This window comes from Schistocerca cancellata, unplaced genomic scaffold (genome assembly GCF_023864275.1).
Source record: "Schistocerca cancellata isolate TAMUIC-IGC-003103 unplaced genomic scaffold, iqSchCanc2.1 HiC_scaffold_370, whole genome shotgun sequence".
Classification (NCBI taxonomy): Eukaryota; Metazoa; Arthropoda; class Insecta; order Orthoptera; family Acrididae; genus Schistocerca; species Schistocerca cancellata.
Window position 1 is genome coordinate 16232 of NW_026046388.1, and position 27011 is coordinate 43242.

The following is a 27011-nucleotide window of genomic DNA, read 5'->3' on the forward strand; positions in this document are numbered from 1 at the left end:
CGTTAAAAAAGCTGCGGCAGCAGTTTACTCTAGCTAGTCGGGAAAGCACGCGTAGCGACACAACAGAATTCCTGAGAAAGCGCAAACTTGTCTATCTCTAATATGTGAGACTTACCAAGATTCCTGGGATGATGGTTGCAACGAGCCTCTCGGTAGCGCAGTAGGTAGCGCGTAAGTCTCATAATCTTAAGGTCGTGAGTTCGATCCCTCACCCGGGGCATTTAATTTGCTGTACATCACGGCTGAATTAACGGCGTTGCTATTGCTAGCGAACGAACTTAATTGTCGTTTGTTATCCACAAGGAGTCCACGCCTCAGCGTCACAATGTTTACTTCCAATTATGGCAAGGTACAACTTTGATCATTCTCCTCCCCTGTTATGAGTGAAATATGATGCAAACAGCAATGAATAGACAGTTTCGAGCTGTGCGCCATGCCAGTCTGCACGCGCACAAAATGCTCGCAAACAGAGAACAACACTGAGTCCGGATTGAGCACGAAATGCGAGAAGAGAGGGAGTAAATCTCACGTTTCTCGAGCAAATCCGGTGTGGTCTAGTGGCTAGGATACCTGGCTTTCACCCAGGAGGCCCGGGTTCGATTCCCGGTACCGGAAGGGAAGTTTTTGCGCACACAGACCCTCCATCTTTTGGCCTTCCAACCTTCGTTTGTCGCCCTCCTTCCGGAGGCTTCAACCGAACGTAATCGGGGGAAGCAGGCAGGCACAGGATGCAATTACTGTCAGCACCGGGACTGTCAGCACCGGGATAAAGGGAGAAGAGGCACTGGTCCGCTGTTGGGGTGCTACCAGCGTCAGTGGGAAGTCGGTGAAGTCGCCAGTTGCGCCAGAAGCCAGCAATTACCGTAGTACGCCTACACACGCGTTCCAGTTATTCACATTGCTTGCAGTCGCTCCATGCACAACAAGCGTGAGCCCGGATAGCTCAGTCGGTAGAGCATTAGGCTTTTAACCTAAGTGTCCAGGGTTCGAATCCCTGTTCGGGCGAAGATTTTAACGCTTCCGTAATGGCTCGTCTCGTAGCGCTGGTAGCCCTGCCGTAATCAGTGCACCGAGTTCGTTTCCTGTCAACATTCTGCGCAGACCGGTTGCATTTTTCACGATTCGAGGGAAGCTTTAGCTACGAGCAGTCGTGGCCGAGTGGTTAAGGCGTCTGACTAGAAATCAGATTCCCTGTGGGAGCGTAGGTTCGAGTCCTACCGACTGCGTCGGTTTTTTTATTTTTTGTTTCAGAAGAGAGAGCAGAAAATTTCGCAGTTTGCCTGTCGTTTTGGTACCTCGCTACACCTCACCTCTCACAGTCGTTTATAGCGCCTGTCCTTTTGATAAGGGCGAAATCCAAGCGTCAGCTTTCGCGTCAGCCGAGCAAAGTCGGGACAAGTCGGGACATACTACAGGATGGCCTGCGTGGAGCGACGACGGAAAGAAAACGTTAATTCAACAGCACGTGGCTCACATACTCATACGCATAGATTTGCGCCCGTTGCGGTGGCCGGGAATCGAACGCGGCTCAACTGCTCGGAAGGCAACTATGCTCACCATTACACTACCACCGCACAGCCGCTGCTCGCAACGCCGCGCTGTGTCGGCTTCCCGCCCGCCGGCAGTGGCCCACGGTGATAGTAGCTGTAGGCGCTTTACGAGGTAGGAGGGTGCATTCGGGCAGCGCCTCCACGCACGCTGCGTCTTTGGGCAAGGCTCGTCGCCGCGGCCGCAACGTTACTCACACAATAGTGACGAGCGGTCGCTTTGAGGCAGTGTAGTGGGGGACTCCGCGTGTGTAGCACTTTTTTCGGTTGTATCCGACGTCGCTGGGTGGCAATCCCACTTTCCCTGCAGACAGCTGCTCGGGAATATGCTCGGGAAGCACGGACGTCATCGGACGTCCGCCCCCAACAAATGCAACTAACAAAATGAGAACAACAACTAAAAAGGTGGTAGGTTGTTCGACTACCACGCGGGCGGCCCGGCTTCGATTCCCGGCCGATGCATCGTTTTGCTGTTCTCGCCATAGTGCTGCCGCGCCGATTGCTCGCTTGAGGTGCGCCAGCCTCAGGAATGTATAGCAGGATTCGCTGTGAGAAGAACCAAACATGCAGCACGCAAGAGACCCTACTTGGACGGCCGCGTGCTGTTACTGAACTCCAGCGTCGGCCTGGCCCTACAGGCCGCTGTGTTCAGGTGCCGCAAGGGCGATGTACTGTAACCTCAGGCAGTGCTGCTTTCCGTCGTTAAAAAAGCTGCGGCAGCAGTTTACTCTAGCTAGTCGGGAAAGCACGCGTAGCGACACAACAGATTCCTGAGAAAGCGCAAACTGTCTATCTCTAATATGTGAGACTTACCAAGATTCCTGGGATGATGGTTGCAACGAGCCTCGGTAGCGCAGTAGGTAGCGCGTAAGTCTCATAATCTTAAGGTCGTGAGTTCGATCCTCACCCGGGGCATTTAATTTGCTGTACATCACGGCTGAATTAACGGCGTTGCTATTGCTAGCGAACGAACTTAATTGTCGTTTGTTATCCACAAGGAGTCCACGCCTCAGCGTCACAATGTTTACTTCCAATTATGGCAAGGTACAACTTTGATCATTCTCCTCCCCTGTTATGAGTGAAATATGATGCAAACAGCAATGAATAGACAGTTTCGAGCTGTGCGCCATGCCAGTCTGCACGCGCAAAAATGCTCGCAAACAGAGAACAACACTGAGTCCGGATTGAGCACGAAATGCGAGAAGAGAGGGAGTAAATCTCACGTTTCTCGAGCAAATCCGGTGTGGTCTAGTGGCTAGGATACCTGGCTTTCACCCAGGAGGCCCGGGTTCGATTCCCGGTACCGGAAGGGAAGTTTTTGCGCACACGACCCTCCATCTTTTGGCCTTCCAACCTTCGTTTGTCGCCCTCCTTCCGGAGCTTCAACCGAACGTAATCGGGGGAAGCAGGCACAGGATGCAATTACTGTCAGCACCGGGATAAAGGGAGAAGAGGCACTGGTCCGCTGTTGGGGTGCTACCAGCGTCAGTGGGAAGTCGGTGAAGTCGCCAGTTGCGCCAGAAGCCAGCAATTACCGTAGTACGCCTACACACGCGTTCCAGTTATTCACATTGCTTGCAGTCGCTCCATGCACAACAAGCGTGAGCCCGGATAGCTCAGTCGGTAGAGCATTAGGCTTTTAACCTAAGTGTCCAGGGTTCGAATCCCTGTTCGGGCGAAGATTTTAACGCTTCCGTAATGGCTCGTCTCGTAGCGCTGGTAGCCCTGCCGTAATCAGTGCACCGAGTTCGTTTCCTGTCAACATTCTGCGCAGACCGGTTGCATTTTTCACGATTCGAGGGAAGCTTTAGCTACGAGCAGTCGTGGCCGAGTGGTTAAGGCGTCTGACTAGAAATCAGATTCCCTGTGGGAGCGTAGGTTCGAGTCCTACCGACTGCGTCGGTTTTTTTATTTTTTGTTTCAGAAGAGAGAGCAGAAAATTTCGCAGTTTGCCTGTCGTTTTGGTACCTCGCTACACCTCACCTCTCACAGTCGTTTATAGCGCCTGTCCTTTTGATAAGGGCGAAATCCAAGCGTCAGCTTTCGCGTCAGCCGAGCAAAGTCGGGACAAGTCGGGACATACTACAGGATGGCCTGCGTGGAGCGACGACGGAAAGAAAACGTTAATTCAACAGCACGTGGCTCACATACTCATACGCATAGATTTGCGCCCGTTGCGGTGGCCGGGAATCGAACGCGGCTCAGCTGCTCGGAAGGCAACTATGCTCACCATTACACTACCACCGCACAGCCGCTGCTCGCAACGCCGCGCTGTGTCGGCTTCCCGCCCGCCGGCAGTGGCCCACGGTGATAGTAGCTGTAGACGCTTTACGAGGTAGGAGGGTGCATTCGGGCAGCGCCTCCACGCACGCTGCGTCTTTGGGCAAGGCTCGTCGCCGCGGCCGCAACGTTACTCACACAATAGTGACGAGCGGTCGCTTTGAGGCAGTGTAGTGGGGGACTCCGCGTGTGTAGCACTTTTTTCGGTTGTATCCGACGTCGCTGGGTGGCAATCCCACTTTCCCTGCAGACAGCTGCTCGGGAATATGCTCGGGAAGCACGGACGTCATCGGACGTCCGCCCCCAACAAATGCAACTAACAAAATGAGAACAACAACTAAAAAGGTGGTAGGTTGTTCGACTACCACGCGGGCGGCCCGGCTTCGATTCCCGGCCGATGCATCGTTTTGCTGTTCTCGCTATAGTGCTGCCGCGCCGATTGCTCGCTTGAGGTGCGCCAGCCTCAGGAATGTATAGCAGGATTCGCTGTGAGAAGAACCAAACATGCAGCACGCAAGAGACCCTACTTGGACGGCCGCGTGCTGTTACTGAACTCCAGCGTCGGCCTGGCCCTACAGGCCGCTGTGTTCAGGTGCCGCAAGGGCGATGTACTGTAACCTCAGGCAGTGCTGCTTTCCGTCGTTAAAAAAGCTGCGGCAGCAGTTTACTCTAGCAAGTCGGGAAAGCACGCGTAGCGACACAACAGATTCCTGAGAAAGCGCAAACTGTCTATCTCTAATATGTGAGACTTACCAAGATTCCTGGGATGATGGTTGCAACGAGCCTCGGTAGCGCAGTAGGTAGCGCGTAAGTCTCATAATCTTAAGGTCGTGAGTTCGATCCTCACCCGGGGCATTTAATTTGCTGTACATCACGGCTGAATTAACGGCGTTGCTATTGCTAGCGAACGAACTTAATTGTCGTTTGTTATCCACAAGGAGTCCACGCCTCAGCGTCACAATGTTTACTTCCAATTATGGCAAGGTACAACTTTGATCATTCTCCTCCCCTGTTATGAGTGAAATATGATGCAAACAGCAATGAATAGACAGTTTCGAGCTGTGCGCCATGCCAGTCTGCACGCGCAAAAATGCTCGCAAACAGAGAACAACACTGAGTCCGGATTGAGCACGAAATGCGAGAAGAGAGGGAGTAAATCTCACGTTTCTCGAGCAAATCCGGTGTGGTCTAGTGGCTAGGATACCTGGCTTTCACCCAGGAGGCCCGGGTTCGATTCCCGGTACCGGAAGGGAAGTTTTTGCGCACACGACCCTCCATCTTTTGGCCTTCCAACCTTCGTTTGTCGCCCTCCTTCCGGAGCTTCAACCGAACGTAATCGGGGGAAGCAGGCACAGGATGCAATTACTGTCAGCACCGGGATAAAGGGAGAAGAGGCACTGGTCCGCTGTTGGGGTGCTACCAGCGTCAGTGGGAAGTCGGTGAAGTCGCCAGTTGCGCCAGAAGCCAGCAATTACCGTAGTACGCCTACACACGCGTTCCAGTTATTCACATTGCTTGCAGTCGCTCCATGCACAACAAGCGTGAGCCCGGATAGCTCAGTCGGTAGAGCATTAGGCTTTTAACCTAAGTGTCCAGGGTTCGAATCCCTGTTCGGGCGAAGATTTTAACGCTTCCGTAATGGCTCGTCTCGTAGCGCTGGTAGCCCTGCCGTAATCAGTGCACCGAGTTCGTTTCCTGTCAACATTCTGCGCAGACCGGTTGCATTTTTCACGATTCGAGGGAAGCTTTAGCTACGAGCAGTCGTGGCCGAGTGGTTAAGGCGTCTGACTAGAAATCAGATTCCCTGTGGGAGCGTAGGTTCGAGTCCTACCGACTGCGTCGGTTTTTTTATTTTTTGTTTCAGAAGAGAGAGCAGAAAATTTCGCAGTTTGCCTGTCGTTTTGGTACCTCGCTACACCTCACCTCTCACAGTCGTTTATAGCGCCTGTCCTTTTGATAAGGGCGAAATCCAAGCGTCAGCTTTCGCGTCAGCCGAGCAAAGTCGGGACAAGTCGGGACATACTACAGGATGGCCTGCGTGGAGCGACGACGGAAAGAAAACGTTAATTCAACAGCACGTGGCTCACATACTCATACGCATAGATTTGCGCCCGTTGCGGTGGCCGGGAATCGAACGCGGCTCAACTGCTCGGAAGGCAACTATGCTCACCATTACACTACCACCGCACAGCCGCTGCTCGCAACGCCGCGCTGTGTCGGCTTCCCGCCCGCCGGCAGTGGCCCACGGTGATAGTAGCTGTAGGCGCTTTACGAGGTAGGAGGGTGCATTCGGGCAGCGCCTCCACGCACGCTGCGTCTTTGGGCAAGGCTCGTCGCCGCGGCCGCAACGTTACTCACACAATAGTGACGAGCGGTCGCTTTGAGGCAGTGTAGTGGGGGACTCCGCGTGTGTAGCACTTTTTTCGGTTGTATCCGACGTCGCTGGGTGGCAATCCCACTTTCCCTGCAGACAGCTGCTCGGGAATATGCTCGGGAAGCACGGACGTCATCGGACGTCCGCCCCCAACAAATGCAACTAACAAAATGAGAACAACAACTAAAAAGGTGGTAGGTTGTTCGACTACCACGCGGGCGGCCCGGCTTCGATTCCCGGCCGATGCATCGTTTTGCTGTTCTCGCCATAGTGCTGCCGCGCCGATTGCTCGCTTGAGGTGCGCCAGCCTCAGGAATGTATAGCAGGATTCGCTGTGAGAAGAACCAAACATGCAGCACGCAAGAGACCCTACTTGGACGGCCGCGTGCTGTTACTGAACTCCAGCGTCGGCCTGGCCCTACAGGCCGCTGTGTTCAGGTGCCGCAAGGGCGATGTACTGTAACCTCAGGCAGTGCTGCTTTCCGTCGTTAAAAAAGCTGCGGCAGCAGTTTACTCTAGCTAGTCGGGAAAGCACGCGTAGCGACACAACAGATTCCTGAGAAAGCGCAAACTGTCTATCTCTAATATGTGAGACTTACCAAGATTCCTGGGATGATGGTTGCAACGAGCCTCGGTAGCGCAGTAGGTAGCGCGTAAGTCTCATAATCTTAAGGTCGTGAGTTCGATCCTCACCCGGGGCATTTAATTTGCTGTACATCACGGCTGAATTAACGGCGTTGCTATTGCTAGCGAACGAACTTAATTGTCGTTTGTTATCCACAAGGAGTCCACGCCTCAGCGTCACAATGTTTACTTCCAATTATGGCAAGGTACAACTTTGATCATTCTCCTCCCCTGTTATGAGTGAAATATGATGCAAACAGCAATGAATAGACAGTTTCGAGCTGTGCGCCATGCCAGTCTGCACGCGCAAAAATGCTCGCAAACAGAGAACAACACTGAGTCCGGATTGAGCACGAAATGCGAGAAGAGAGGGAGTAAATCTCACGTTTCTCGAGCAAATCCGGTGTGGTCTAGTGGCTAGGATACCTGGCTTTCACCCAGGAGGCCCGGGTTCGATTCCCGGTACCGGAAGGGAAGTTTTTGCGCACACGACCCTCCATCTTTTGGCCTTCCAACCTTCGTTTGTCGCCCTCCTTCCGGAGCTTCAACCGAACGTAATCGGGGGAAGCAGGCACAGGATGCAATTACTGTCAGCACCGGGATAAAGGGAGAAGAGGCACTGGTCCGCTGTTGGGGTGCTACCAGCGTCAGTGGGAAGTCGGTGAAGTCGCCAGTTGCGCCAGAAGCCAGCAATTACCGTAGTACGCCTACACACGCGTTCCAGTTATTCACATTGCTTGCAGTCGCTCCATGCACAACAAGCGTGAGCCCGGATAGCTCAGTCGGTAGAGCATTAGGCTTTTAACCTAAGTGTCCAGGGTTCGAATCCCTGTTCGGGCGAAGATTTTAACGCTTCCGTAATGGCTCGTCTCGTAGCGCTGGTAGCCCTGCCGTAATCAGTGCACCGAGTTCGTTTCCTGTCAACATTCTGCGCAGACCGGTTGCATTTTTCACGATTCGAGGGAAGCTTTAGCTACGAGCAGTCGTGGCCGAGTGGTTAAGGCGTCTGACTAGAAATCAGATTCCCTGTGGGAGCGTAGGTTCGAGTCCTACCGACTGCGTCGGTTTTTTTATTTTTTGTTTCAGAAGAGAGAGCAGAAAATTTCGCAGTTTGCCTGTCGTTTTGGTACCTCGCTACACCTCACCTCTCACAGTCGTTTATAGCGCCTGTCCTTTTGATAAGGGCGAAATCCAAGCGTCAGCTTTCGCGTCAGCCGAGCAAAGTCGGGACAAGTCGGGACATACTACAGGATGGCCTGCGTGGAGCGACGACGGAAAGAAAACGTTAATTCAACAGCACGTGGCTCACATACTCATACGCATAGATTTGCGCCCGTTGCGGTGGCCGGGAATCGAACGCGGCTCAACTGCTCGGAAGGCAACTATGCTCACCATTACACTACCACCGCACAGCCGCTGCTCGCAACGCCGCGCTGTGTCGGCTTCCCGCCCGCCGGCAGTGGCCCACGGTGATAGTAGCTGTAGGCGCTTTACGAGGTAGGAGGGTGCATTCGGGCAGCGCCTCCACGCACGCTGCGTCTTTGGGCAAGGCTCGTCGCCGCGGCCGCAACGTTACTCACACAATAGTGACGAGCGGTCGCTTTGAGGCAGTGTAGTGGGGGACTCCGCGTGTGTAGCACTTTTTTCGGTTGTATCCGACGTCGCTGGGTGGCAATCCCACTTTCCCTGCAGACAGCTGCTCGGGAATATGCTCGGGAAGCACGGACGTCATCGGACGTCCGCCCCCAACAAATGCAACTAACAAAATGAGAACAACAACTAAAAAGGTGGTAGGTTGTTCGACTACCACGCGGGCGGCCCGGCTTCGATTCCCGGCCGATGCATCGTTTTGCTGTTCTCGCCATAGTGCTGCCGCGCCGATTGCTCGCTTGAGGTGCGCCAGCCTCAGGAATGTATAGCAGGATTCGCTGTGAGAAGAACCAAACATGCAGCACGCAAGAGACCCTACTTGGACGGCCGCGTGCTGTTACTGAACTCCAGCGTCGGCCTGGCCCTACAGGCCGCTGTGTTCAGGTGCCGCAAGGGCGATGTACTGTAACCTCAGGCAGTGCTGCTTTCCGTCGTTAAAAAAGCTGCGGCAGCAGTTTACTCTAGCTAGTCGGGAAAGCACGCGTAGCGACACAACAGATTCCTGAGAAAGCGCAAACTGTCTATCTCTAATATGTGAGACTTACCAAGATTCCTGGGATGATGGTTGCAACGAGCCTCGGTAGCGCAGTAGGTAGCGCGTAAGTCTCATAATCTTAAGGTCGTGAGTTCGATCCTCACCCGGGGCATTTAATTTGCTGTACATCACGGCTGAATTAACGGCGTTGCTATTGCTAGCGAACGAACTTAATTGTCGTTTGTTATCCACAAGGAGTCCACGCCTCAGCGTCACAATGTTTACTTCCAATTATGGCAAGGTACAACTTTGATCATTCTCCTCCCCTGTTATGAGTGAAATATGATGCAAACAGCAATGAATAGACAGTTTCGAGCTGTGCGCCATGCCAGTCTGCACGCGCAAAAATGCTCGCAAACAGAGAACAACACTGAGTCCGGATTGAGCACGAAATGCGAGAAGAGAGGGAGTAAATCTCACGTTTCTCGAGCAAATCCGGTGTGGTCTAGTGGCTAGGATACCTGGCTTTCACCCAGGAGGCCCGGGTTCGATTCCCGGTACCGGAAGGGAAGTTTTTGCGCACACGACCCTCCATCTTTTGGCCTTCCAACCTTCGTTTGTCGCCCTCCTTCCGGAGCTTCAACCGAACGTAATCGGGGGAAGCAGGCACAGGATGCAATTACTGTCAGCACCGGGATAAAGGGAGAAGAGGCACTGGTCCGCTGTTGGGGTGCTACCAGCGTCAGTGGGAAGTCGGTGAAGTCGCCAGTTGCGCCAGAAGCCAGCAATTACCGTAGTACGCCTACACACGCGTTCCAGTTATTCACATTGCTTGCAGTCGCTCCATGCACAACAAGCGTGAGCCCGGATAGCTCAGTCGGTAGAGCATTAGGCTTTTAACCTAAGTGTCCAGGGTTCGAATCCCTGTTCGGGCGAAGATTTTAACGCTTCCGTAATGGCTCGTCTCGTAGCGCTGGTAGCCCTGCCGTAATCAGTGCACCGAGTTCGTTTCCTGTCAACATTCTGCGCAGACCGGTTGCATTTTTCACGATTCGAGGGAAGCTTTAGCTACGAGCAGTCGTGGCCGAGTGGTTAAGGCGTCTGACTAGAAATCAGATTCCCTGTGGGAGCGTAGGTTCGAGTCCTACCGACTGCGTCGGTTTTTTTATTTTTTGTTTCAGAAGAGAGAGCAGAAAATTTCGCAGTTTGCCTGTCGTTTTGGTACCTCGCTACACCTCACCTCTCACAGTCGTTTATAGCGCCTGTCCTTTTGATAAGGGCGAAATCCAAGCGTCAGCTTTCGCGTCAGCCGAGCAAAGTCGGGACAAGTCGGGACATACTACAGGATGGCCTGCGTGGAGCGACGACGGAAAGAAAACGTTAATTCAACAGCACGTGGCTCACATACTCATACGCATAGATTTGCGCCCGTTGCGGTGGCCGGGAATCGAACGCGGCTCAGCTGCTCGGAAGGCAACTATGCTCACCATTACACTACCACCGCACAGCCGCTGCTCGCAACGCCGCGCTGTGTCGGCTTCCCGCCCGCCGGCAGTGGCCCACGGTGATAGTAGCTGTAGACGCTTTACGAGGTAGGAGGGTGCATTCGGGCAGCGCCTCCACGCACGCTGCGTCTTTGGGCAAGGCTCGTCGCCGCGGCCGCAACGTTACTCACACAATAGTGACGAGCGGTCGCTTTGAGGCAGTGTAGTGGGGGACTCCGCGTGTGTAGCACTTTTTTCGGTTGTATCCGACGTCGCTGGGTGGCAATCCCACTTTCCCTGCAGACAGCTGCTCGGGAATATGCTCGGGAAGCACGGACGTCATCGGACGTCCGCCCCCAACAAATGCAACTAACAAAATGAGAACAACAACTAAAAAGGTGGTAGGTTGTTCGACTACCACGCGGGCGGCCCGGCTTCGATTCCCGGCCGATGCATCGTTTTGCTGTTCTCGCTATAGTGCTGCCGCGCCGATTGCTCGCTTGAGGTGCGCCAGCCTCAGGAATGTATAGCAGGATTCGCTGTGAGAAGAACCAAACATGCAGCACGCAAGAGACCCTACTTGGACGGCCGCGTGCTGTTACTGAACTCCAGCGTCGGCCTGGCCCTACAGGCCGCTGTGTTCAGGTGCCGCAAGGGCGATGTACTGTAACCTCAGGCAGTGCTGCTTTCCGTCGTTAAAAAAGCTGCGGCAGCAGTTTACTCTAGCAAGTCGGGAAAGCACGCGTAGCGACACAACAGATTCCTGAGAAAGCGCAAACTGTCTATCTCTAATATGTGAGACTTACCAAGATTCCTGGGATGATGGTTGCAACGAGCCTCGGTAGCGCAGTAGGTAGCGCGTAAGTCTCATAATCTTAAGGTCGTGAGTTCGATCCTCACCCGGGGCATTTAATTTGCTGTACATCACGGCTGAATTAACGGCGTTGCTATTGCTAGCGAACGAACTTAATTGTCGTTTGTTATCCACAAGGAGTCCACGCCTCAGCGTCACAATGTTTACTTCCAATTATGGCAAGGTACAACTTTGATCATTCTCCTCCCCTGTTATGAGTGAAATATGATGCAAACAGCAATGAATAGACAGTTTCGAGCTGTGCGCCATGCCAGTCTGCACGCGCAAAAATGCTCGCAAACAGAGAACAACACTGAGTCCGGATTGAGCACGAAATGCGAGAAGAGAGGGAGTAAATCTCACGTTTCTCGAGCAAATCCGGTGTGGTCTAGTGGCTAGGATACCTGGCTTTCACCCAGGAGGCCCGGGTTCGATTCCCGGTACCGGAAGGGAAGTTTTTGCGCACACGACCCTCCATCTTTTGGCCTTCCAACCTTCGTTTGTCGCCCTCCTTCCGGAGCTTCAACCGAACGTAATCGGGGGAAGCAGGCACAGGATGCAATTACTGTCAGCACCGGGATAAAGGGAGAAGAGGCACTGGTCCGCTGTTGGGGTGCTACCAGCGTCAGTGGGAAGTCGGTGAAGTCGCCAGTTGCGCCAGAAGCCAGCAATTACCGTAGTACGCCTACACACGCGTTCCAGTTATTCACATTGCTTGCAGTCGCTCCATGCACAACAAGCGTGAGCCCGGATAGCTCAGTCGGTAGAGCATTAGGCTTTTAACCTAAGTGTCCAGGGTTCGAATCCCTGTTCGGGCGAAGATTTTAACGCTTCCGTAATGGCTCGTCTCGTAGCGCTGGTAGCCCTGCCGTAATCAGTGCACCGAGTTCGTTTCCTGTCAACATTCTGCGCAGACCGGTTGCATTTTTCACGATTCGAGGGAAGCTTTAGCTACGAGCAGTCGTGGCCGAGTGGTTAAGGCGTCTGACTAGAAATCAGATTCCCTGTGGGAGCGTAGGTTCGAGTCCTACCGACTGCGTCGGTTTTTTTATTTTTTGTTTCAGAAGAGAGAGCAGAAAATTTCGCAGTTTGCCTGTCGTTTTGGTACCTCGCTACACCTCACCTCTCACAGTCGTTTATAGCGCCTGTCCTTTTGATAAGGGCGAAATCCAAGCGTCAGCTTTCGCGTCAGCCGAGCAAAGTCGGGACAAGTCGGGACATACTACAAGATGGCCTGCGTGGAGCGACGACGGAAAGAAAACGTTAATTCAACAGCACGTGGCTCACATACTCATACGCATAGATTTGCGCCCGTTGCGGTGGCCGGGAATCGAACGCGGCTCAACTGCTCGGAAGGCAACTATGCTCACCATTACACTACCACCGCACAGCCGCTGCTCGCAACGCCGCGCTGTGTCGGCTTCCCGCCCGCCGGCAGTGGCCCACGGTGATAGTAGCTGTAGGCGCTTTACGAGGTAGGAGGGTGCATTCGGGCAGCGCCTCCACGCACGCTGCGTCTTTGGGCAAGGCTCGTCGCCGCGGCCGCAACGTTACTCACACAATAGTGACGAGCGGTCGCTTTGAGGCAGTGTAGTGGGGGACTCCGCGTGTGTAGCACTTTTTTCGGTTGTATCCGACGTCGCTGGGTGGCAATCCCACTTTCCCTGCAGACAGCTGCTCGGGAATATGCTCGGGAAGCACGGACGTCATCGGACGTCCGCCCCCAACAAATGCAACTAACAAAATGAGAACAACAACTAAAAAGGTGGTAGGTTGTTCGACTACCACGCGGGCGGCCCGGCTTCGATTCCCGGCCGATGCATCGTTTTGCTGTTCTCGCTATAGTGCTGCCGCGCCGATTGCTCGCTTGAGGTGCGCCAGCCTCAGGAATGTATAGCAGGATTCGCTGTGAGAAGAACCAAACATGCAGCACGCAAGAGACCCTACTTGGACGGCCGCGTGCTGTTACTGAACTCCAGCGTCGGCCTGGCCCTACAGGCCGCTGTGTTCAGGTGCCGCAAGGGCGATGTACTGTAACCTCAGGCAGTGCTGCTTTCCGTCGTTAAAAAAGCTGCGGCAGCAGTTTACTCTAGCAAGTCGGGAAAGCACGCGTAGCGACACAACAGATTCCTGAGAAAGCGCAAACTGTCTATCTCTAATATGTGAGACTTACCAAGATTCCTGGGATGATGGTTGCAACGAGCCTCGGTAGCGCAGTAGGTAGCGCGTAAGTCTCATAATCTTAAGGTCGTGAGTTCGATCCTCACCCGGGGCATTTAATTTGCTGTACATCACGGCTGAATTAACGGCGTTGCTATTGCTAGCGAACGAACTTAATTGTCGTTTGTTATCCACAAGGAGTCCACGCCTCAGCGTCACAATGTTTACTTCCAATTATGGCAAGGTACAACTTTGATCATTTTCCTCCCCTGTTATGAGTGAAATATGATGCAAACAGCAATGAATAGACAGTTTCGAGCTGTGCGCCATGCCAGTCTGCACGCGCAAAAATGCTCGCAAACAGAGAACAACACTGAGTCCGGATTGAGCACGAAATGCGAGAAGAGAGGGAGTAAATCTCACGTTTCTCGAGCAAATCCGGTGTGGTCTAGAGGCTAGGATACCTGGCTTTCACCCAGGAGGCCCGGGTTCGATTCCCGGTACCGGAAGGGAAGTTTTTGCGCACACGACCCTCCATCTTTTGGCCTTCCAACCTTCGTTTGTCGCCCTCCTTCCGGAGCTTCAACCGAACGTAATCGGGGGAAGCAGGCACAGGATGCAATTACTGTCAGCACCGGGATAAAGGGAGAAGAGGCACTGGTCCGCTGTTGGGGTGCTACCAGCGTCAGTGGGAAGTCGGTGAAGTCGCCAGTTGCGCCAGAAGCCAGCAATTACCGTAGTACGCCTACACACGCGTTCCAGTTATTCACATTGCTTGCAGTCGCTCCATGCACAAAAAGCGTGAGCCCGGATAGCTCAGTCGGTAGAGCATTAGGCTTTTAACCTAAGTGTCCAGGGTTCGAATCCCTGTTCGGGCGAAGATTTTAACGCTTCCGTAATGGCTCGTCTCGTAGCGCTGGTAGCCCTGCCGTAATCAGTGCACCGAGTTCGTTTCCTGTCAACATTCTGCGCAGACCGGTTGCATTTTTCACGATTCGAGGGAAGCTTTAGCTACGAGCAGTCGTGGCCGAGTGGTTAAGGCGTCTGACTAGAAATCAGATTCCCTGTGGGAGCGTAGGTTCGAGTCCTACCGACTGCGTCGGTTTTTTTATTTTTTGTTTCAGAAGAGAGAGCAGAAAATTTCGCAGTTTGCCTGTCGTTTTGGTACCTCGCTACACCTCACCTCTCACAGTCGTTTATAGCGCCTGTCCTTTTGATAAGGGCGAAATCCAAGCGTCAGCTTTCGCGTCAGCCGAGCAAAGTCGGGACAAGTCGGGACATACTACAAGATGGCCTGCGTGGAGCGACGACGGAAAGAAAACGTTAATTCAACAGCACGTGGCTCACATACTCATACGCATAGATTTGCGCCCGTTGCGGTGGCCGGGAATCGAACGCGGCTCAACTGCTCGGAAGGCAACTATGCTCACCATTACACTACCACCGCACAGCCGCTGCTCGCAACGCCGCGCTGTGTCGGCTTCCCGCCCGCCGGCAGTGGCCCACGGTGATAGTAGCTGTAGGCGCTTTACGAGGTAGGAGGGTGCATTCGGGCAGCGCCTCCACGCACGCTGCGTCTTTGGGCAAGGCTCGTCGCCGCGGCCGCAACGTTACTCACACAATAGTGACGAGCGGTCGCTTTGAGGCAGTGTAGTGGGGGACTCCGCGTGTGTAGCACTTTTTTCGGTTGTATCCGACGTCGCTGGGTGGCAATCCCACTTTCCCTGCAGACAGCTGCTCGGGAATATGCTCGGGAAGCACGGACGTCATCGGACGTCCGCCCCCAACAAATGCAACTAACAAAATGAGAACAACAACTAAAAAGGTGGTAGGTTGTTCGACTACCACGCGGGCGGCCCGGCTTCGATTCCCGGCCGATGCATCGTTTTGCTGTTCTCGCTATAGTGCTGCCGCGCCGATTGCTCGCTTGAGGTGCGCCAGCCTCAGGAATGTATAGCAGGATTCGCTGTGAGAAGAACCAAACATGCAGCACGCAAGAGACCCTACTTGGACGGCCGCGTGCTGTTACTGAACTCCAGCGTCGGCCTGGCCCTACAGGCCGCTGTGTTCAGGTGCCGCAAGGGCGATGTACTGTAACCTCAGGCAGTGCTGCTTTCCGTCGTTAAAAAAGCTGCGGCAGCAGTTTACTCTAGCAAGTCGGGAAAGCACGCGTAGCGACACAACAGATTCCTGAGAAAGCGCAAACTGTCTATCTCTAATATGTGAGACTTACCAAGATTCCTGGGATGATGGTTGCAACGAGCCTCGGTAGCGCAGTAGGTAGCGCGTAAGTCTCATAATCTTAAGGTCGTGAGTTCGATCCTCACCCGGGGCATTTAATTTGCTGTACATCACGGCTGAATTAACGGCGTTGCTATTGCTAGCGAACGAACTTAATTGTCGTTTGTTATCCACAAGGAGTCCACGCCTCAGCGTCACAATGTTTACTTCCAATTATGGCAAGGTACAACTTTGATCATTCTCCTCCCCTGTTATGAGTGAAATATGATGCAAACAGCAATGAATAGACAGTTTCGAGCTGTGCGCCATGCCAGTCTGCACGCGCAAAAATGCTCGCAAACAGAGAACAACACTGAGTCCGGATTGAGCACGAAATGCGAGAAGAGAGGGAGTAAATCTCACGTTTCTCGAGCAAATCCGGTGTGGTCTAGTGGCTAGGATACCTGGCTTTCACCCAGGAGGCCCGGGTTCGATTCCCGGTACCGGAAGGGAAGTTTTTGCGCACACGACCCTCCATCTTTTGGCCTTCCAACCTTCGTTTGTCGCCCTCCTTCCGGAGCTTCAACCGAACGTAATCGGGGGAAGCAGGCACAGGATGCAATTACTGTCAGCACCGGGATAAAGGGAGAAGAGGCACTGGTCCGCTGTTGGGGTGCTACCAGCGTCAGTGGGAAGTCGGTGAAGTCGCCAGTTGCGCCAGAAGCCAGCAATTACCGTAGTACGCCTACACACGCGTTCCAGTTATTCACATTGCTTGCAGTCGCTCCATGCACAAAAAGCGTGAGCCCGGATAGCTCAGTCGGTAGAGCATTAGGCTTTTAACCTAAGTGTCCAGGGTTCGAATCCCTGTTCGGGCGAAGATTTTAACGCTTCCGTAATGGCTCGTCTCGTAGCGCTGGTAGCCCTGCCGTAATCAGTGCACCGAGTTCGTTTCCTGTCAACATTCTGCGCAGACCGGTTGCATTTTTCACGATTCGAGGGAAGCTTTAGCTACGAGCAGTCGTGGCCGAGTGGTTAAGGCGTCTGACTAGAAATCAGATTCCCTGTGGGAGCGTAGGTTCGAGTCCTACCGACTGCGTCGGTTTTTTTATTTTTTGTTTCAGAAGAGAGAGCAGAAAATTTCGCAGTTTGCCTGTCGTTTTGGTACCTCGCTACACCTCACCTCTCACAGTCGTTTATAGCGCCTGTCCTTTTGATAAGGGCGAAATCCAAGCGTCAGCTTTCGCGTCAGCCGAGCAAAGTCGGGACAAGTCGGGACATACTACAAGATGGCCTGCGTGGAGCGACGACGGAAAGAAAACGTTAATTCAACAGCACGTGGCTCACATACTCATACGCATAGATTTGCGCCCGTTGCGGTGGCCGGGAATCGAACGCGGCTCAACTGCTCGGAAGGCAACTATGCTCACCATTACACTACCACCGCACAGCCGCTGCTCGCAACGCCGCGCTGTGTCGGCTTCCCGCCCGCCGGCAGTGGCCCACGGTGATAGTAGCTGTAGGCGCTTTACGAGGTAGGAGGGTGCATTCGGGCAGCGCCTCCACGCACGCTGCGTCTTTGGGCAAGGCTCGTCGCCGCGGCCGCAACGTTACTCACACAATAGTGACGAGCGGTCGCTTTGAGGCAGTGTAGTGGGGGACTCCGCGTGTGTAGCACTTTTTTCGGTTGTATCCGACGTCGCTGGGTGGCAATCCCACTTTCCCTGCAGACAGCTGCTCGGGAATATGCTCGGGAAGCACGGACGTCATCGGACGTCCGCCCCCAACAAATGCAACTAACAAAATGAGAACAACAACTAAAAAGGTGGTAGGTTGTTCGACTACCACGCGGGCGGCCCGGCTTCGATTCCCGGCCGATGCATCGTTTTGCTGTTCTCGCTATAGTGCTGCCGCGCCGATTGCTCGCTTGAGGTGCGCCAGCCTCAGGAATGTATAGCAGGATTCGCTGTGAGAAGAACCAAACATGCAGCACGCAAGAGACCCTACTTGGACGGCCGCGTGCTGTTACTGAACTCCAGCGTCGGCCTGGCCCTACAGGCCGCTGTGTTCAGGTGCCGCAAGGGCGATGTACTGTAACCTCAGGCAGTGCTGCTTTCCGTCGTTAAAAAAGCTGCGGCAGCAGTTTACTCTAGCAAGTCGGGAAAGCACGCGTAGCGACACAACAGATTCCTGAGAAAGCGCAAACTGTCTATCTCTAATATGTGAGACTTACCAAGATTCCTGGGATGATGGTTGCAACGAGCCTCGGTAGCGCAGTAGGTAGCGCGTAAGTCTCATAATCTTAAGGTCGTGAGTTCGATCCTCACCCGGGGCATTTAATTTGCTGTACATCACGGCTGAATTAACGGCGTTGCTATTGCTAGCGAACGAACTTAATTGTCGTTTGTTATCCACAAGGAGTCCACGCCTCAGCGTCACAATGTTTACTTCCAATTATGGCAAGGTACAACTTTGATCATTCTCCTCCCCTGTTATGAGTGAAATATGATGCAAACAGCAATGAATAGACAGTTTCGAGCTGTGCGCCATGCCAGTCTGCACGCGCAAAAATGCTCGCAAACAGAGAACAACACTGAGTCCGGATTGAGCACGAAATGCGAGAAGAGAGGGAGTAAATCTCACGTTTCTCGAGCAAATCCGGTGTGGTCTAGTGGCAGTCTGCCTTCGGCAGTGACACAGTGCGGACCGTGTTGCCTGCCGGCCGCGCTGTGGTGCGCGTGCCTGTTTGTTTACGCCGGAGTAGCTTCGCGTGTGCGGTGTTGTGAGTATAGACCGAGATGGCACACTCGTACAGAAAAACGACTTTGAAGTTCAGTTTTGCGAACGACTATACACGACCAAAGGCACACGAGGTTGAACGTTTCTTCAGAGAAGAGGTGAAAATCGATCCACAGGAAATCGTGGGAATCAATTTATCGCTCGTTTCAAGCGTCGTCTATGTCAAGCTTGTTGACGAGGCTGCTTGCGAAAGACTTCTACAACGATCACCGAACGGGTATCGTTTCTGTCATGCCGACGGGAATGTTGGTGCAGTTACAGTCGATCACGCGGGAATGGGGATCCGCACTATACGAGTCTTCGAACTTCCGTTTGAGGTCCCGTCTGAACTTGTTACCGACGCCTTTCGACCATACGGCACAGTTCTATCCCATGTGGCCGAAAAATGGACGAGTTTTACCACGTACCCCGTTTTAAATGGGGTGAGACAAATACGGATAGAGCTGCGCAAGCACGTCCCTTCTTATTTGTACATAGGAGGTTGTCGAGCAATTATAATCTATGATGGGCAACCTCGCACTTGCTCGGGGTGCGGGAAAGAAGGTCACGTCCGCTCGGAATGCCTCCAGCGACGTTTAGTGCAAACTCCACGGGATGACGTTCAGGCGCCACAACCGACGACTGTCTTACCGTTGACCTTTGTGGAAGCCCTGAGAAGCGACGTGAGGGAGACTTCCGATGGGCACCAGCAGCTGTCCCCTATAGAGAACATGGACACCAACGGACCGGAACTCCGACCACCGGTTCCACCACAGCAGACACAAGACACCACAGAAGAGATGCAGCTGACGGCGGCTCCAGGATCATCCGTGGTGGCTGCCAGTGCTTCCACCGAGAGCGTGATAGGCCAGGCCCAAGACGGAGGATACGCAACCCCAACAGCCGATGCGGAAGCAAGGCAACGGAAACAGCGTTCGCCGAAGAGAAGAAAGAAGCGTCGACTGACTTCTGCTGACGATAGCCATAGTCCCGAGGGGACAGTGGACGACAACGACAGTATCGACCTGAGACCAGTGGATTCAACAGATACCGAGATGACGATGCAGGAACTACACAGCGACGATAACTTGAACTCTCCTTCTGGTGACCGGAAGGCGGAAGTGGAGATGACAACTGTCCAACATCAGAGCGATGACAACGTTACCTCCCATCTTTCGACCAGTTCCGGAAATATTCTGGGGGACTGGGCGCAAGAAATGGACCAACAGGAACGGGATGAAAATACGAACGCGACGATTGAGGACAGTCCTGGCCGGAGGCCGGGAGGGGTCGGGAAATGTTGACCAACTTAGTGTGTTGAGGAGCGCCGGGGGTGCAGATGGACGCTTAATGACACCGCCCTACAACTGATGAACACAAGCCAGGCGTACCGCGTTGCCACGATAAACATTAATGGCATACGGTCACCGCTTAAAATTCAAATGCTGAAAGATATGTTACGCGCTGCGGACGTGGATATTGTCCTCTTACAAGAAGTGCGTTTCACATCGCCGCCAGAGTTCTACGGTTACGAGGCACATTATTCAGTGCACGATGAAAGTGGATGCGGTGTGGCGATTCTCACCAGGGAAGGAATAGGAGTGGAGGACGTCAGGTCTCTCCCTTCGGCACGCGGCATAGCGATCACTGTCGACGGCGTTCGTTTCATCAATTTATACGCACCATCTGGCTCCACAAAACGAAGAGAAAGGGCGACTTTTTACACCGAAGAGATAGCACCGTTGTTCGCTGGCCGCTTTGATAACTATGTAGTGGGCGGCGACTTTAATTGTGTCGTCGACAAAAAGGACCAAGTACCTCATTATGTGCCATGCATGGAACTGCGTGCGTTGATTACCGAAATGGCACTCCTGGATACCTGGGAACTGCAGCATGGTGACAGACCGGGTTATACGTTTGTCACGGGACACTCGGCGAGTAGACTTGATAGAGTGTACGTGACACGAGCTCTACGGACGACGATACTGGATGCCGAAATCTGGCCAGCGGCTTTTACGGATCATATGGCGTACGTCTGTACGATTTCACTAACGCGTCAGAAGATATGGCGGAGTAAAGGTCACTGGAAAATGAATTGTGCACTTTTACGTGACACTGAATGTCACCGGTCGATAGAGGCGGCCTGGGAGACCTGCGTTCGTCGCCAACGAGCATACACCTCGGTTCTCCAGTGGTGGATTAAATGCGCAAAACCAACGTTACGGAGAACGTTGATACGATACGGGCAGGACAAATCGCAGTGGAACCGCACAACGGCTGATTTTTATTTTACAGCCCTGAGGGAGCTGATGACCCAACAACCATCGCCGGAAAGGCACACGGCCATGCGCAGGATAAAAGCCAAGTTATTACAGCTGACGAGACTAAGAATGGAAGGTATAATGGTCCGGGCGAGATTGGCGGACACAGTTGCTGCCGAAACCCCCTCCATGCACCACGTGGTACGTGAACGCCAACGACGACGCAGGACATTGATCAGGGAACTAATCTCTGAAACTGGCCAGCCAGTCGTGCACCAGCGTGATATTGCGCATGTGTTTACCGACTATTTCCGCCAGTTATATGGACCTGTACATGTGAACCACGAGACACTACATGATGTCATCTCGGAAATGCCAGATAGAGGACCACCGCTGGATGCAGAGACCTTCATCACAGCGATAACAGAGGATGAGCTGACAGACGCAATTGCCAGGGGGGCTCCGAACAAGTCCCCTGGACAGGACGGCTTCCCAATTGAATTTTACCGCGCCTTTGCATACCTCATGGGACGGACCTGGATTCAGATGTACAACGAACTCCTGTTACCGCAGACTGAGATACCTGCCGAGTTCACGGAGGGTATCATCATCCCCATACCCAAACCACGCGGTGGCAGAAATCCAGGAGATTATAGACCACTCACTCTCTTGAACTGCGACTACAAGATTTTCGCGCGCATACTTGGGGCTCGCCTGCGGTCTTCACTATCTGATAGACTCCTCATAGATCAAACTTGCCTCGGCGGTAAGAGCAACGTACATACGGCGCTCAGTGACTACCGAGATATCATCGCATTAGCAGCGGCATGCCGAGTGCGTGCGGCACTCGTCGCTATTGACTTCGATCATGCATTCGACAGAGTGGATCATACCTTTTTGCATGCGGTGATGGACAGATTGGGAATCCCACAGGCCTTCATCCTAGTGATCATGCGACTGTTACACGGCGTACGATCAAAGGTCTCGGTGAATGGGCGGGGCACTGACTACATTGTTATTTCAAGGTCAGTTCGTCAAGGTTGCCCCCTGTCGATATTTTTGTATGCAATGGCTTTGGAACCCTGTTTATATGGTCTCCGAAGACGGTTGGAGGGAGTGCCGTTGCCACAACTGACCTTTCATTGCCGCGCTTATGCTGACGATGTGATGCTGGTGGCACGGACAGGCGAAGAAGTACGTACGGCGTTGGCATGGATACAGCGATACGGGATGGCGGCAGGAAGCGTGCTTAATCTTCAAAAATCACGCTGCATGAATGTCGGTCGAGGATTACAACCGGGGGAGGAAGGGCCGCTCATCTTAGTTAAGACCGTAAAATGCCTAGGTATTACGTTCCACACGGATGTGCAGCGGACAGCAGCGGATAACTACCGACGCATATTAAAGCTGATGCGGACAATGGTGCTGTTACAGAAACTAAGAGCGTTGGATATGATTCAGAGGGTGACCTATGTTAACGTATACCTAGCACCGAGACTCACTCACGTAGCGCATGTCCTGCCTTCAACGCGCACAATGGCATCACGCATACAAGCAACTTTCGGAACCTACGTGAGTGTGGGACACCTGTTTAAGATCCGATACACAACGCTTACGCTACCACCTGGAGAGGGTGGACTTGGTCTAGTGAACGTATATGAAAAGGCACGGGCGTTATTCGTCAGTACGATTTTCCGACAGTGGCGCGGCCAATTTCGCAATATCTCGGGTGCGTTGGCCGATGTACTAGCGCCCACTTCAATGCTGCCACCAGTCGATGTGGGCCATATTTCACCGAAGCTGTCACACTTCAAGTCTTTTTTTTTGGAGCTTAGCTATGTCAGAGATTCCTTCCCAACAACACGACTACCGACGACGCGAGACGTATACCATCTCTTACTGCGCCGGTGTCCCAGGAATACCCTGGAAAAGAAGTACCCAGACAAGAACTGGCGACAGATCTGGCGCGTTATACGGAACGTTTACCTCCCAACGTCGGTACGCTCAACATGGTATGTGGTGATAAATAGGAAGTTCGCAACGAATCAACGGCGGCACGCGATTCATTTGGCAGACACTCCACTATGTTTAGGCTGCGCAACAGTGGACACTGATGAACATCGTTTAGCATGTAGTGGGACGGCTCCAGTGTGGCAGTTGACACAACAGATATTGGCGTTCCTGTTACGCTCCGCCCCTCACACAATTTCATCAGACACACTTTTTTTCCCCCAAGAATCTTATTTCCCGGTCCAAAAAACCAATGCAGTGACATGGGTGCGGGGAATGGTGGTGGGCTACGTGTATAACGAATCGGAAAAGGACAAAATTGATTTTTGGCATTTTCTCTTGGATGGGCACACGAAGCTGCAACAGCATAAGAAATATAGGCAAGACTTCGCTAATTACTTGCGACTTACATTTACCGACCCGCCGGCCAGATGGGGTGTGACGGGTGAGAGATGAGATAGACGAAGAAGCCGAGATTGACATCGATCACACTTACGGACCCTTAGTTAATTTCGAGAAGACGACCCAGTCTTACACCAACGTCTGGAGAACGAGTCGATAGATGGCTCTCTTGCTCTGTCGAACGTCGGGTCGTGAGCAGGTGTCGCCCCCGACACGAATTTTCATTTCATTGCTACAGGAGCATGTTTCTTTTGTATTTGTACTATCCGCAATGTCTTCATGTCTTTCATTTGAGCATTTTCAGTTTTATTTATTTCCTTAATTAATTAATTTTCTAATTAGCCACATTTGTCAACATATGGAATTTGTAGACACTATTTATGCGATAGTACAACAACATGTATGTCAGCAAAGGTGGTAAGCCTGACATAAAAAAAAAAAAAAAAAAAAAAAAAAAAAAAAAAAAAAAAAAAAAAAAAAGTGGTCAGCGCGACGGACTCTCAATTCTAAGGCCCCGGGTTCGATTCCCAGCTGGGACGGAGATATTTCTCCGCTCAGGGACTGGGTGTTGTGCTCTCCTAATCGTCATCATTTTATCCCCATCGACGCGCAAGTCGCCGAAGTGGCGTCAGATCGAAAGACTTGCACCAGGCGAGCGGTATACCCGACGGGAGGTCCTCGCCACACGCCATTATTATTATTATTATTACGTTCTTTGTCTTTGTGGATGGGAGTCACAGGGCATTCTCGCATTCTTAGTGAAAGTTAGAGACCGAAAGATCTCCACGCATTGTCATTGACCAACGCTCCCTGCAGCACTGACACCAATTTAATCGGCAGCTGACCAGAAGTAGACCGCTACATTCAACGTTTCGCGTAGGAACAGTGCGAATCGAGGCTGTAACTGCTATCCCGCACCCATCCAAGAGCACAAGATTTCTCCAGATGCGCGAATGTCGAGGCGGTTAGCATCCGGTTATCAGTGTATAGTAGATATTAATCTGTTGTGATGATATAACAGATGGCTAAGAACAAGAAACTGGTGGTTTTTGTGCATGGTGGAGCTCCAGATGGACAGAGTTTGCTGCATTTTACGTAAATCAAAAAAAAAAAAAAAAAAAAAAAAAAAAAAAAAAAAAAAAGTGGCTAGGATACCTGGCTTTCACCCAGGAGGCCCGGGTTCGATTCCCGGTACCGGAAGGGAAGTTTTTGCGCACACGACCCTCCATCTTTTGGCCTTCCAACCTTCGTTTGTCGCCCTCCTTCCGGAGCTTCAACCGAACGTAATCGGGGGAAGCAGGCACAGGATGCAATTACTGTCAGCACCGGGATAAAGGGAGAAGAGGCACTGGTCCGCTGTTGGGGTGCTACCAGCGTCAGTGGGAAGTCGGTGAAGTCGCCAGTTGCGCCAGAAGCCAGCAATTACCGTAGTACGCCTACACACGCGTTCCAGTTATTCACATTGCTTGCAGTCGCTCCATGCACAAAAAGCGTGAGCCCGGATAGCTCAGTCGGTAGAGCATTAGGCTTTTAACCTAAGTGTCCAGGGTTCGAATCCCTGTTCGGGCGAAGATTTTAACGCTTCCGTAATGGCTCGTCTCGTAGCGCTGGTAGCCCTGCCGTAATCAGTGCACCGAGTTCGTTTCCTGTCAACATTCTGCGCAGACCGGTTGCATTTTTCACGATTCGAGGGAAGCTTTAGCTACGAGCAGTCGTGGCCGAGTGGTTAAGGCGTCTGACTAGAAATCAGATTCCCTGTGGGAGCGTAGGTTCGAGTCCTACCGACTGCGTCGGTTTTTTTATTTTTTGTTTCAGAAGAGAGAGCAGAAAATTTCGCAGTTTGCCTGTCGTTTTGGTACCTCGCTACACCTCACCTCTCACAGTCGTTTATAGCGCCTGTCCTTTTGATAAGGGCGAAATCCAAGCGTCAGCTTTCGCGTCAGCCGAGCAAAGTCGGGACAAGTCGGGACATACTACAAGATGGCCTGCGTGGAGCGACGACGGAAAGAAAACGTTAATTCAACAGCACGTGGCTCACATACTCATACGCATAGATTTGCGCCCGTTGCGGTGGCCGGGAATCGAACGCGGCTCAACTGCTCGGAAGGCAACTATGCTCACCATTACACTACCACCGCACAGCCGCTGCTCGCAACGCCGCGCTGTGTCGGCTTCCCGCCCGCCGGCAGTGGCCCACGGTGATAGTAGCTGTAGGCGCTTTACGAGGTAGGAGGGTGCATTCGGGCAGCGCCTCCACGCACGCTGCGTCTTTGGGCAAGGCTCGTCGCCGCGGCCGCAACGTTACTCACACAATAGTGACGAGCGGTCGCTTTGAGGCAGTGTAGTGGGGGACTCCGCGTGTGTAGCACTTTTTTCGGTTGTATCCGACGTCGCTGGGTGGCAATCCCACTTTCCCTGCAGACAGCTGCTCGGGAATATGCTCGGGAAGCACGGACGTCATCGGACGTCCGCCCCCAACAAATGCAACTAACAAAATGAGAACAACAACTAAAAAGGTGGTAGGTTGTTCGACTACCACGCGGGCGGCCCGGCTTCGATTCCCGGCCGATGCATCGTTTTGCTGTTCTCGCTATAGTGCTGCCGCGCCGATTGCTCGCTTGAGGTGCGCCAGCCTCAGGAATGTATAGCAGGATTCGCTGTGAGAAGAACCAAACATGCAGCACGCAAGAGACCCTACTTGGACGGCCGCGTGCTGTTACTGAACTCCAGCGTCGGCCTGGCCCTACAGGCCGCTGTGTTCAGGTGCCGCAAGGGCGATGTACTGTAACCTCAGGCAGTGCTGCTTTCCGTCGTTAAAAAAGCTGCGGCAGCAGTTTACTCTAGCAAGTCGGGAAAGCACGCGTAGCGACACAACAGATTCCTGAGAAAGCGCAAACTGTCTATCTCTAATATGTGAGACTTACCAAGATTCCTGGGATGATGGTTGCAACGAGCCTCGGTAGCGCAGTAGGTAGCGCGTAAGTCTCATAATCTTAAGGTCGTGAGTTCGATCCTCACCCGGGGCATTTAATTTGCTGTACATCACGGCTGAATTAACGGCGTTGCTATTGCTAGCGAACGAACTTAATTGTCGTTTGTTATCCACAAGGAGTCCACGCCTCAGCGTCACAATGTTTACTTCCAATTATGGCAAGGTACAACTTTGATCATTCTCCTCCCCTGTTATGAGTGAAATATGATGCAAACAGCAATGAATAGACAGTTTCGAGCTGTGCGCCATGCCAGTCTGCACGCGCAAAAATGCTCGCAAACAGAGAACAACACTGAGTCCGGATTGAGCACGAAATGCGAGAAGAGAGGGAGTAAATCTCACGTTTCTCGAGCAAATCCGGTGTGGTCTAGTGGCTAGGATACCTGGCTTTCACCCAGGAGGCCCGGGTTCGATTCCCGGTACCGGAAGGGAAGTTTTTGCGCACACGACCCTCCATCTTTTGGCCTTCCAACCTTCGTTTGTCGCCCTCCTTCCGGAGCTTCAACCGAACGTAATCGGGGGAAGCAGGCACAGGATGCAATTACTGTCAGCACCGGGATAAAGGGAGAAGAGGCACTGGTCCGCTGTTGGGGTGCTACCAGCGTCAGTGGGAAGTCGGTGAAGTCGCCAGTTGCGCCAGAAGCCAGCAATTACCGTAGTACGCCTACACACGCGTTCCAGTTATTCACATTGCTTGCAGTCGCTCCATGCACAAAAAGCGTGAGCCCGGATAGCTCAGTCGGTAGAGCATTAGGCTTTTAACCTAAGTGTCCAGGGTTCGAATCCCTGTTCGGGCGAAGATTTTAACGCTTCCGTAATGGCTCGTCTCGTAGCGCTGGTAGCCCTGCCGTAATCAGTGCACCGAGTTCGTTTCCTGTCAACATTCTGCGCAGACCGGTTG

The 27011-nt window shown here is 52.9% G+C and overlaps 45 non-coding genes across 45 annotated transcripts; 38 read left to right on the forward strand and 7 right to left on the reverse strand.

The window, feature by feature from the left end:
* Positions 1-144: 144 nt before the first annotated feature.
* Positions 145-220, forward strand: Trnam-cau (transfer RNA methionine (anticodon CAU)). The gene has a single exon. It is a non-coding gene; the product is annotated as a tRNA-Met (tRNA).
* Positions 221-543: 323 nt separating this feature from the next.
* On the forward strand, positions 544-615 carry Trnae-uuc (transfer RNA glutamic acid (anticodon UUC)). Its single transcript has one exon. It is a non-coding gene; the product is annotated as a tRNA-Glu (tRNA).
* Positions 616-932: 317 nt separating this feature from the next.
* Positions 933-1005, forward strand: Trnak-uuu (transfer RNA lysine (anticodon UUU)). Its single transcript has one exon. It is a non-coding gene; the product is annotated as a tRNA-Lys (tRNA).
* Positions 1006-1144: 139 nt separating this feature from the next.
* Trnas-aga (transfer RNA serine (anticodon AGA)) lies at positions 1145-1226 on the forward strand. The gene has a single exon. It is a non-coding gene; the product is annotated as a tRNA-Ser (tRNA).
* Positions 1227-1502: 276 nt separating this feature from the next.
* Positions 1503-1574, reverse strand: Trnag-ucc (transfer RNA glycine (anticodon UCC)). The gene has a single exon. It is a non-coding gene; the product is annotated as a tRNA-Gly (tRNA).
* An 815-nt stretch (positions 1575-2389) lies between these two features.
* On the forward strand, positions 2390-2462 carry Trnam-cau (transfer RNA methionine (anticodon CAU)). The gene has a single exon. It is a non-coding gene; the product is annotated as a tRNA-Met (tRNA).
* A 322-nt stretch (positions 2463-2784) lies between these two features.
* Positions 2785-2856, forward strand: Trnae-uuc (transfer RNA glutamic acid (anticodon UUC)). The gene has a single exon. It is a non-coding gene; the product is annotated as a tRNA-Glu (tRNA).
* A 296-nt stretch (positions 2857-3152) lies between these two features.
* Trnak-uuu (transfer RNA lysine (anticodon UUU)) lies at positions 3153-3225 on the forward strand. The gene has a single exon. It is a non-coding gene; the product is annotated as a tRNA-Lys (tRNA).
* A 139-nt stretch (positions 3226-3364) lies between these two features.
* On the forward strand, positions 3365-3446 carry Trnas-aga (transfer RNA serine (anticodon AGA)). Its single transcript has one exon. It is a non-coding gene; the product is annotated as a tRNA-Ser (tRNA).
* Positions 3447-4609: 1163 nt separating this feature from the next.
* On the forward strand, positions 4610-4682 carry Trnam-cau (transfer RNA methionine (anticodon CAU)). The gene has a single exon. It is a non-coding gene; the product is annotated as a tRNA-Met (tRNA).
* A 322-nt stretch (positions 4683-5004) lies between these two features.
* Trnae-uuc (transfer RNA glutamic acid (anticodon UUC)) lies at positions 5005-5076 on the forward strand. Its single transcript has one exon. It is a non-coding gene; the product is annotated as a tRNA-Glu (tRNA).
* A 296-nt stretch (positions 5077-5372) lies between these two features.
* Trnak-uuu (transfer RNA lysine (anticodon UUU)) lies at positions 5373-5445 on the forward strand. Its single transcript has one exon. It is a non-coding gene; the product is annotated as a tRNA-Lys (tRNA).
* A 139-nt stretch (positions 5446-5584) lies between these two features.
* On the forward strand, positions 5585-5666 carry Trnas-aga (transfer RNA serine (anticodon AGA)). The gene has a single exon. It is a non-coding gene; the product is annotated as a tRNA-Ser (tRNA).
* Positions 5667-5942: 276 nt separating this feature from the next.
* Trnag-ucc (transfer RNA glycine (anticodon UCC)) lies at positions 5943-6014 on the reverse strand. The gene has a single exon. It is a non-coding gene; the product is annotated as a tRNA-Gly (tRNA).
* An 815-nt stretch (positions 6015-6829) lies between these two features.
* Trnam-cau (transfer RNA methionine (anticodon CAU)) lies at positions 6830-6902 on the forward strand. The gene has a single exon. It is a non-coding gene; the product is annotated as a tRNA-Met (tRNA).
* A 322-nt stretch (positions 6903-7224) lies between these two features.
* Positions 7225-7296, forward strand: Trnae-uuc (transfer RNA glutamic acid (anticodon UUC)). Its single transcript has one exon. It is a non-coding gene; the product is annotated as a tRNA-Glu (tRNA).
* Positions 7297-7592: 296 nt separating this feature from the next.
* On the forward strand, positions 7593-7665 carry Trnak-uuu (transfer RNA lysine (anticodon UUU)). Its single transcript has one exon. It is a non-coding gene; the product is annotated as a tRNA-Lys (tRNA).
* A 139-nt stretch (positions 7666-7804) lies between these two features.
* Positions 7805-7886, forward strand: Trnas-aga (transfer RNA serine (anticodon AGA)). The gene has a single exon. It is a non-coding gene; the product is annotated as a tRNA-Ser (tRNA).
* A 276-nt stretch (positions 7887-8162) lies between these two features.
* Trnag-ucc (transfer RNA glycine (anticodon UCC)) lies at positions 8163-8234 on the reverse strand. The gene has a single exon. It is a non-coding gene; the product is annotated as a tRNA-Gly (tRNA).
* Positions 8235-9049: 815 nt separating this feature from the next.
* Trnam-cau (transfer RNA methionine (anticodon CAU)) lies at positions 9050-9122 on the forward strand. The gene has a single exon. It is a non-coding gene; the product is annotated as a tRNA-Met (tRNA).
* A 322-nt stretch (positions 9123-9444) lies between these two features.
* Positions 9445-9516, forward strand: Trnae-uuc (transfer RNA glutamic acid (anticodon UUC)). The gene has a single exon. It is a non-coding gene; the product is annotated as a tRNA-Glu (tRNA).
* Positions 9517-9812: 296 nt separating this feature from the next.
* Positions 9813-9885, forward strand: Trnak-uuu (transfer RNA lysine (anticodon UUU)). The gene has a single exon. It is a non-coding gene; the product is annotated as a tRNA-Lys (tRNA).
* A 139-nt stretch (positions 9886-10024) lies between these two features.
* Positions 10025-10106, forward strand: Trnas-aga (transfer RNA serine (anticodon AGA)). Its single transcript has one exon. It is a non-coding gene; the product is annotated as a tRNA-Ser (tRNA).
* Positions 10107-11269: 1163 nt separating this feature from the next.
* Trnam-cau (transfer RNA methionine (anticodon CAU)) lies at positions 11270-11342 on the forward strand. The gene has a single exon. It is a non-coding gene; the product is annotated as a tRNA-Met (tRNA).
* A 322-nt stretch (positions 11343-11664) lies between these two features.
* On the forward strand, positions 11665-11736 carry Trnae-uuc (transfer RNA glutamic acid (anticodon UUC)). Its single transcript has one exon. It is a non-coding gene; the product is annotated as a tRNA-Glu (tRNA).
* Positions 11737-12032: 296 nt separating this feature from the next.
* Trnak-uuu (transfer RNA lysine (anticodon UUU)) lies at positions 12033-12105 on the forward strand. Its single transcript has one exon. It is a non-coding gene; the product is annotated as a tRNA-Lys (tRNA).
* A 139-nt stretch (positions 12106-12244) lies between these two features.
* On the forward strand, positions 12245-12326 carry Trnas-aga (transfer RNA serine (anticodon AGA)). Its single transcript has one exon. It is a non-coding gene; the product is annotated as a tRNA-Ser (tRNA).
* Positions 12327-12602: 276 nt separating this feature from the next.
* Positions 12603-12674, reverse strand: Trnag-ucc (transfer RNA glycine (anticodon UCC)). The gene has a single exon. It is a non-coding gene; the product is annotated as a tRNA-Gly (tRNA).
* Positions 12675-13489: 815 nt separating this feature from the next.
* Positions 13490-13562, forward strand: Trnam-cau (transfer RNA methionine (anticodon CAU)). Its single transcript has one exon. It is a non-coding gene; the product is annotated as a tRNA-Met (tRNA).
* Positions 13563-13884: 322 nt separating this feature from the next.
* Positions 13885-13956, forward strand: Trnae-uuc (transfer RNA glutamic acid (anticodon UUC)). Its single transcript has one exon. It is a non-coding gene; the product is annotated as a tRNA-Glu (tRNA).
* Positions 13957-14252: 296 nt separating this feature from the next.
* Positions 14253-14325, forward strand: Trnak-uuu (transfer RNA lysine (anticodon UUU)). Its single transcript has one exon. It is a non-coding gene; the product is annotated as a tRNA-Lys (tRNA).
* Positions 14326-14464: 139 nt separating this feature from the next.
* Trnas-aga (transfer RNA serine (anticodon AGA)) lies at positions 14465-14546 on the forward strand. The gene has a single exon. It is a non-coding gene; the product is annotated as a tRNA-Ser (tRNA).
* Positions 14547-14822: 276 nt separating this feature from the next.
* On the reverse strand, positions 14823-14894 carry Trnag-ucc (transfer RNA glycine (anticodon UCC)). The gene has a single exon. It is a non-coding gene; the product is annotated as a tRNA-Gly (tRNA).
* Positions 14895-15709: 815 nt separating this feature from the next.
* On the forward strand, positions 15710-15782 carry Trnam-cau (transfer RNA methionine (anticodon CAU)). Its single transcript has one exon. It is a non-coding gene; the product is annotated as a tRNA-Met (tRNA).
* A 322-nt stretch (positions 15783-16104) lies between these two features.
* Trnae-uuc (transfer RNA glutamic acid (anticodon UUC)) lies at positions 16105-16176 on the forward strand. Its single transcript has one exon. It is a non-coding gene; the product is annotated as a tRNA-Glu (tRNA).
* A 296-nt stretch (positions 16177-16472) lies between these two features.
* On the forward strand, positions 16473-16545 carry Trnak-uuu (transfer RNA lysine (anticodon UUU)). The gene has a single exon. It is a non-coding gene; the product is annotated as a tRNA-Lys (tRNA).
* Positions 16546-16684: 139 nt separating this feature from the next.
* Trnas-aga (transfer RNA serine (anticodon AGA)) lies at positions 16685-16766 on the forward strand. Its single transcript has one exon. It is a non-coding gene; the product is annotated as a tRNA-Ser (tRNA).
* Positions 16767-17042: 276 nt separating this feature from the next.
* On the reverse strand, positions 17043-17114 carry Trnag-ucc (transfer RNA glycine (anticodon UCC)). Its single transcript has one exon. It is a non-coding gene; the product is annotated as a tRNA-Gly (tRNA).
* Positions 17115-17929: 815 nt separating this feature from the next.
* On the forward strand, positions 17930-18002 carry Trnam-cau (transfer RNA methionine (anticodon CAU)). The gene has a single exon. It is a non-coding gene; the product is annotated as a tRNA-Met (tRNA).
* Positions 18003-24614: 6612 nt separating this feature from the next.
* On the forward strand, positions 24615-24687 carry Trnak-uuu (transfer RNA lysine (anticodon UUU)). Its single transcript has one exon. It is a non-coding gene; the product is annotated as a tRNA-Lys (tRNA).
* Positions 24688-24826: 139 nt separating this feature from the next.
* Trnas-aga (transfer RNA serine (anticodon AGA)) lies at positions 24827-24908 on the forward strand. Its single transcript has one exon. It is a non-coding gene; the product is annotated as a tRNA-Ser (tRNA).
* A 276-nt stretch (positions 24909-25184) lies between these two features.
* On the reverse strand, positions 25185-25256 carry Trnag-ucc (transfer RNA glycine (anticodon UCC)). Its single transcript has one exon. It is a non-coding gene; the product is annotated as a tRNA-Gly (tRNA).
* Positions 25257-26071: 815 nt separating this feature from the next.
* Positions 26072-26144, forward strand: Trnam-cau (transfer RNA methionine (anticodon CAU)). The gene has a single exon. It is a non-coding gene; the product is annotated as a tRNA-Met (tRNA).
* Positions 26145-26466: 322 nt separating this feature from the next.
* Positions 26467-26538, forward strand: Trnae-uuc (transfer RNA glutamic acid (anticodon UUC)). The gene has a single exon. It is a non-coding gene; the product is annotated as a tRNA-Glu (tRNA).
* Positions 26539-26834: 296 nt separating this feature from the next.
* On the forward strand, positions 26835-26907 carry Trnak-uuu (transfer RNA lysine (anticodon UUU)). The gene has a single exon. It is a non-coding gene; the product is annotated as a tRNA-Lys (tRNA).
* The last annotated feature ends 104 nt before the right edge of the window (positions 26908-27011 follow it).